At 39.7% G+C, this 8,083-nt stretch overlaps 1 pseudogene; it reads right to left on the bottom strand.

The window, feature by feature from the left end:
• Positions 1–1,034: 1,034 nt before the first annotated feature.
• LOC116472487 (ubiquitin-conjugating enzyme E2 variant 1-like) lies at positions 1,035–6,300 on the bottom strand (annotated as a pseudogene).
• Between the last annotated feature and the right edge of the window lie 1,783 nt (positions 6,301–8,083).

An 8,083-nucleotide genomic window follows, 5' to 3' on the forward strand; every position in this document is an offset into this window, starting at 1 on the left:
AGAGAGAGAGAGAGAGAAATTGTAAGATTCAAATAGCCCAAAGGTTTCTAAGAGCCACCAGAGAAGAAAGAGAATCTTCTGGGATGCAGGAGTTATTGTTGACAAACGTGATAACTTTCATCCCATAAGGTCAGAGCTCAGAAAAAAGGAAAAGAGCAAGAAAGCCTCTGAATTTAAACATTTTTGGTTGACTGTCTTTTTAAGTCTATTTCTTCTGATTGAAATTCCAAAGCTGGGGGAGATTGGGTTGTAGGGAAGGAGTCTCCCAAGTTCATCTTACCTTTGTTAAACATCTGTCATGATGTTAACGGATGTTTAGTGGAAGCTGGTGGGTCTAAGCCTAAACTAAAGCAGTGTTTTCCCACAGCCCTTCTGCTGGATTTGTGTTGGGAACCACTTTTTATAATTAACCAGCCAGTACCCTGTCTTTGGGGCAAAGAAGAGTCAGCTACAATGTGACAAAAAGAAACAATGAAGAATTTAAAAACACATATTCCTGTAGGGCTCCTGTTTTGTGGAGAGTTTGTATGTTTTCACTGTCCTTCCCTCTCCCCTATCATTCTCCCTCTCCCCAGCCTCTAAAATGCCTGCCCTTTCCATAGATTACTGTTTTCTTATCCAAGTCTTCAAACCTGAATTTGCAACACCTACTATTCTTAAGAAAATGGTGGAAAATTCTTCCAAGAATCCTCATTCATTCTAACTAAAGGAAGAAAGTATGTGTTCTCTTTTAAAAACTACAGGCAGAGGGAGGGGCTTAAAGAAGCAAATAAAAGAGGTTTCAGAAGACTAAACAAAGTTAACAATGCAACTACTAAAAAGGGATTGGAAATTATTGAATTCTACAAACTTATTGTTAGATTTTTAAAAAAAAAACTGGAAAACTGAAGAAAACACCAGATCAAAATGTAAAGTGAAGCCTCATATGATGCCAGTTCACCAAAACCTAGTGACCTTCCACAGTGAGAGAAGTGTGGCTGATGTGCGGCCCAGGGAGGCACCACATCTCCAGGACCCTATGGAGTGAACGGTGGTCACGTGACCACATTCTGGCCAATGGATGAGAAGTGTGCTACTTCTAGACAACTCTGTAACACTTCGCAAGCATGCCCCTCACCTTCTTCCCTTTTTTTCCCTGCTGGCTGGCTATCTGGGCATGACACCTAGACAGACAAGACAAATGGTTTAGAGAATAGAGAATTAACAAGCTGGAAGCAACCTGGGTCCCTGAGTCACTGCAAGGACAAAGCCTCCTGCTGATCAGGCGCACCCCCCAAGACTGTTAGGTAAGAAAGGAATCAACTTCTATCTTACCTGAGTCCTTGCATTTTTGGGGCCTCCTCATTACAATAGTTTATTGTGACGCTAACTGATAATTTGGTGTTGGTCTTTAGCAATTAAATCACAAAGCATATGAACAATAGACTTTTTGTCAACGACCTTATGATTGCTCTATTGGCAGAGAATCCATGGCAGTGTGACTGTCCCCTTACCTGAGCCCTATGCAGGCAGAAACCATGCCTCCCCCTTAGTTACCCTTTGCACAGAAGCAGTGCTTCTGTGTGCAAGGCCAAATATCACTGCCAGGTAATGCTCCATAGTGACGGTGGTGAAGACGACTAGCATCAATCTCTATGAAGCAGGTCTGCACTTCTTTGCCTCCCGTTCATTTTCAGATCTGGCTGAATTCAGCAGGAGGGAAATCTGGCATTAAGCTCACCTGTTCTCTGTGCTGGGGTGCCACAGAAAACCAACACTGGGCACAAGCGTACCCTTGCTCTTCCTTTCTCCAGGACACAGCCTGGAGAAAGGAAGCACCTTTGGCACCTAATTGGCACCTCAGCAGTGGCAACTTCTTTCACCAAACCAATCTCTATACTAATGTCCTGTTATCATGGAGGTCTCATCTACCTTTGACGGAGGGCTTTCCAATGCCCCTCTTGAGCTCCAATCCCTCCTCGATGCTAGAGCTTCTCCCAGTGCTGCTGCAGAAAGCCCTGAGCATCCAGCTATCCATCTATCCAGCTATCCACCACTTCCAATGCCTGACCACAGCCCCATCTCCCCCGAAGCAAATAACAGCTTCAAGGTACCTTCTGTTTACCTTTTGAGATGGGTCCATTCTTCTTGTAATTTTTGCAGAAAATTGTAGAGGAGAGAGCTAACTGCAGGAAATGCTCCAGATTTCAAATAATAGACATATAAATTGTCTATTCACATCTGTCAGTTGACACCTGCCACTGAAGACGGCACTGGCAGAGTGAAGGATCTGTCTTATTTTTGGTGATGTGTTGGAGCAAAACCACAGAAATAACTCACATGTCCAGAAATTAGCAGCCTGGCAACCTGACTCATCTTGAATATAGGTAAATATCAGGAAGAAACAAAAAAGGTCTCCAAGTGGCTAGCATACAGGAGGAGAGTGGAAAACAAAGATGATTCACATTCTGGGCACTCACGGGCACATATTTTACCCAGAGGAAAGTTCCTGAGACCATATATTGAAGACTTTGTTTTTTAAAAATAACAGAATAAGTTAACTTCGTCTGGATTCCCAGTGCACAGAGAGTCAGAAACAAAAGCTGAGGATGAAAAATGAAACCCCATTGTCTGAAAGTGATGCTGCAGACAAAAAAGAAGAAAGAAAGAAAGAAAGAAAGAAAGAAAGAAAGAAAGAAAGAAAGAAAGAAAGAAAGAAAGAAAGAAAGAAAAAAGATATTAAAACAGATACAACTGAGAAACCCATAAGGCTCACGGAGCATTGGGTGAACAACTCACTGTCTGGCTAGCCTCAGTCACCCTGAGGATACATCCGTATTATAACACAGTTTTACAAGTGATGCACCCAATAGGTTTTTGAGCTTTGGTGTTTAAAAACAATGCACTTTCATCAGTCTGTAAATTTTAATATATAATTGAAGTACTCACTGTTCAGAAATGCCTTTAAATGAGCTATCATGCTGGTGCGGTGGCTCACGCCGGTAATCCCAGCATTTTAGGAGGCTGAGGCAGGTGGATCGCTTGAGCTCAGGAGTTCAAGGCCAGCCTGGGCAACATGGTGAAACTCCATCTCTATGGAAATACAAAAATTAGCCAAGTGTGGTGGCATGTGCCTGTAGTTCAGTTACTTGGGAGGCTGAGATGTGAAGATAGCCTAAGCTCAGGATGGGGAGGTTGTAATGAGCTGTGATTGCGCCACTGTACTCCAGCCTGGATGACAGAGTGAGACCCTGTCTCAAAATAAATAAATGAATAAATAAATAAATAAATAAGCTATCATTACCTCATTATAGAGATAAAAACCTCTGGATTAATAGCTCTGTGTTTTGAGTACTTGTTATGTAAATTAGACTCCCCATTTCCTAATGTACACTCATGCCAAGAGGCCAGCACTAGGAAAACGTCAGTATTCCTTGTGGTTGTAAGATGACAACAGAAGCAATCCATAGTCTGGAGGTGACCAGGACACTTGGAAGATGGAGGAACATTTTTCTTGAGGGTAGCTGAAGGCTATAAGCCAAAGGCAGAGGCTGAGGCCTGAGTCAGAGCATGCCCTGTGGCTTTGGCATCTGCAGAGCTGGGAGTCTCATTTGCAAAGTTAGTGAACGAGGCAAAGCTCTCACCTAATATGCTCTTCCACTTTTTCTGTACTTATCTGACACTTTCCTCTTCTTTTAAGGTTAAACTTACAGTAACATTTATGACCACATTGGCCCTTCCTGGTCTTCCCCTTCTTAAGTCTGCTCATATAATTATCTAAATTACTCATTTGGCACTTGTCATAACTGTTTTATTTTGTTGTGTATGTATTATTCAAACAAATAAGAAGGAAGCCATTAGCTGAAGGTTGTCTTGGTAACCAGAGCTCTTATATAAGCAAACCAGAACTTAACTTGAAAACATTTCTTGTAATTGACTTTAAAACAAAATGACCCTCAGCCAATTGCAAGCAGCCAACTAGCCAATTGGTTATATAACTAGAGACCTCACATCAGACCATACTCAAATAAGGCAAACACTCATCTATAGCCAAGCAGGTAATTTTGCCTCCGTGTTCATTCTATAAAAGCTTGCTGCTTATGCTGCTGGAGTGAAGCTCCCTGAATCTCTTTAAGTTCTTATCACTGCCCAACTTATGAATCGTTCTTTGCTCAAATAAAATCTGTTAAATTTGTCTAAAGTTTTTCTTTTAACAATTTGGTGTCATAAGTGAGATGTGAAGGAACCCTTTGGCAACTCTCAGGAGCACTGAGTGTTGAAGCAAAGGTGCACACCAGGCTCACTGTGCCCACTGCTCTTTCATTGCAACTGAAGGTCATGGATGAGTTCCTTCTTAGCTTCCAACTCTGCAAGTTTACATTTTCAGCTCTCTCTGTAACTCTATTTGAATAATTACTTAGCCAGATTGGATTCAAAATGCGATTGGATCTGATAATTAACTTTACTGAATCCAGTTAGGAGCCTTGGGTAGGTGGCTTCTGAAAACAGGTTCTTTTAAGATTCCAGGAGTCTGGGACTTCATTTTATGAGACACTAGCTACATTTATGTACAAAACTTATGGTTCAAAAACCTGTGTATTTTTGGATAAATAGGTTAACCTTACTAAAAATAATATAATTACAGTGTTAACAACAGGGAAGTTTAAACTGACAAGGCACATTAGAAGAAAAAAACAGATTCCAAGGTGCCTCAAAAACAATGGGATGGATTTTTAATTGGCATGCTGAGGCTTCTAAAAAACTAAATGAATCAAAGACTGCCTTTCCAGAAGACTGTTTACAAACGGCAAATGAGAACTTTTAAGTCTTTTTTTCACAAATACTCATTGAAAACTTTAGCCATCTAGATCAGTAATGCTGTTCCACTGGCCAGAAATACAGCTCAAATCCAGATTTTTTAATAAACGAATGAGCTTTATATTATTGTACCTGGCACATGACTCGCACAATTAAAATTTAATAATGAAAGCCTCAGCCAGTCACAAACAGCCAACCAGGTTACTGGAGATACAATTAGGGACCTTCCATAGGACCATATCCAAATAATGCAAATAACTCATTACATAATACTCAAATACAGCTGTATTGTACAGAGAGAACAATACATGAATTGTTCTCTGCTGAAGTAAACTCTATTAAATTTAATTTGTGACAAGACATGGTGGCTCATGCTTATAATACCAGCACTTTGGGAGGCCAAAGCAGGAGGATTGCTTGAGCCCAGGAAGTAGAGGATGCAGTGAGCTATGATCATACCACTGCATTCTAGCCTGGGCAACGGAGCAAATCCCTATCTCTTAAAAAAATAAAAAATAAATAAAATAAATGTAATTTGTCTGAAGTAATTTTATAACGGTATATATGTATGCATATATGTATGTATTTTAATTTTCGTTACAGTACAATTTATATATTTCAAATAGATGTAAATTAATATCATTTACAGTATCTTAAGATAAATTGCCTTTGAATGAGAGCTTTCTTCTCTATAGTTTGAGGTCTACAAGACATAGCTAGAAAACTTACTACTGTGGAGAATAAAGACTGATGAAATCAAATGGGGGAAAGGGAAGACCTGTATTTTTTTCTTTTTAATTTCTGTAATATTGTTGTTCAGTGGGTCACGATGTCAGGAGATCGAGACCATCCTGGCTAACACGGTGAAACCCCATCTCTACTGAAAATACAAAAAAAAAAAAATTAGCTGGGCGTGATGGCGGGCGCCTGTAGTCCCAGCTACTCGGGACGCTGAGGCAGGAGAATGGTGTGAACCTGGGAGGCGGAGCTTGCAGTGAGCTGAGATCGTGCCACTACACTCCAGCCTGGGCGACAGAGCAAGACTCCGTCTCAAAATAAAAGTATATATATATATATATAGTCGTTCAGGTCATTGAGAGAGTTTCATATTTTCTTTAGATATCATTAGGCACTAAAGTTCTTACAGAACAACTCTAATGCAATATGAATTCTACCATTTTGCTAGCACTGATATGTGGCTCTTGGGCCCATTATTCTATTAGCACTATTATATTCATATTGATTTGGTTACAAATCTTACAAATTGGGGGTGCTTCTGGGGATTTAGGCTCACATTCCATTTTAAGGTTGTATATTCGGTTTTTATAAATTGTACTTTGAGGCCCAATGATTATCCTTGTCCATCTTGTATTATATCTTCATTATCTTCTAGACCCCAAGCTAACTGTGCCATCACTTCTTCCTTTCTGGCCTTCTTTTGAGTTCTTGCAACAGTCAGAGATTTCAAGGCACTTTTGTTCCTGAGCTGACAGTGGCTGCCATCTTGCATGAGCATTCATGGAGATGGTATTTAAAACCATGAGTGTGTGTAAGTTCACCAGTGGGGTGAGTGTTCATAGAGATGAAAAGAGATACAAGGACTCTTACTTCCTCTTTCCCCAACTGTTTTAGGGGGCAAAAAGTCATAGGCTGGTGGCAAAACTCATTCTTCAAGAATTTGATGCTGTTTTAAGATAAGCACATGTGAGTCCACACTTTGGAGCATGCAGAAATGAGAAATGAGAAGACAATCCAGAAGCTAAAGGATAAAAGCCATGGGGAGAAACAAATGCAGCAAATCCTCCAATTACTGCAGCTCACCCAGCCGTGCTGCTCGACTGCCTGTGGTTGTGGTTGAGCTTTATATTTTGTTTGTTTTGTGGCATTCTCATTTTGGAAGGAAGAGAAAAATAACTAGAAAACAAAGTTTCATCACTATTTTAGGACAAAAAGTAACCTCCAGGCTCTATCCTTCAACTTTTGACAGTCTTTATTCCTGTCCTAAGAGCCAATGAGTAGAGTTAACCTAAAAAGCTACAAGGTCTTGGCTAAGCAAACAAAGGTTCAGTTTCATTCACTGAGCTATGCTTTAGAAGGCAGAGGTAGTAGGTAGGTAGGTAGATCATAGATAGGTAGATAGATAGATAGATAGATAGATAGATAGATAGATAGATAGATAGATACAGATATACAGATAGAGTTGTATACATAAAAATATATATTACGTAAATATATACATAAGAAGGACGACATTAACAGGCATTTTCTAGTAAATTAAGAGTTAGCCAGGAAATGTAACCATGACACCTTTAACCCCCTCTTCCCAGAATCCCAGCTGACCTGGTATTTGCTAGACACTATTGTTGAACCCATGGGAACAAGACTTTTCAAGTTGGTATATATATACTTGAAAATTTGTAGATATATATATACACACACAGACACACAAGTAATAAAGCTGGCATTAACAGACATTATTGATGATTTTTCAAATACATATATATATTACTGTGATCAAATACACATATATAATCTTCAGCATATACATTATATATAATATATAATATAATATACATAATATATAAAAATATATACAGTGAGACTGTCATTAAAAGATGCTATTGTTGATTTTTCCACAATACTGTAATACTCTCCTTCAGGTGGCTGGGAGAGTATATACACATATATAATATAATATATATGTGTGATATAATACACATATATAATATATATGTGTGATATAATACACATATATAAAGAATCTCACACATATATTACATATATAACATTCATAGTAAGGCTGGCATTAACACACACTATAGAACCACTGGGAGCAGGACTTTTCAAGTTCTAAGCACATAAGCCACATTAAACAAAACACTACCCAGCCCTTAGAGGATTAGGCTGTGAGTCTTTGACTTCTGTGTGCCTTTTGCCACGTTGGCAGATGGTACAACTCCTCTTAAATCATCAACCCCAAGCTGTCCAGTTTGCCACAGCCGAAACAACCTTGGCCCTAACAGATGGAAGAACAGTCCCACTCGAGGCAAGTTATCAGTGAGGTTGTTCGCAGGAACTTTCCTTATTAGCTTCTGCCAGAAATTATACTCAGGACGCCTCGTGACTTGGAATAGTGGCGGTAGGAACCTTGCCAATCAAGAGGATCTGTTTCCAAGTCATCTGGCGTGGCCCCAGAAAGGCTCCACCTGATTGGCTGGGAAGGTCATATGCCTAGCCAATCAGAATATTCAAGAGGCCAGTTAAGCAATTTCGTCCACCCTGGAAG

The sequence above is a fragment of the Hylobates moloch genome, unplaced genomic scaffold, assembly GCF_009828535.3.
Source record: "Hylobates moloch isolate HMO894 unplaced genomic scaffold, HMol_V3 SCAFFOLD_8, whole genome shotgun sequence".
NCBI lineage: Eukaryota > Metazoa > Chordata > Mammalia > Primates > Hylobatidae > Hylobates > Hylobates moloch.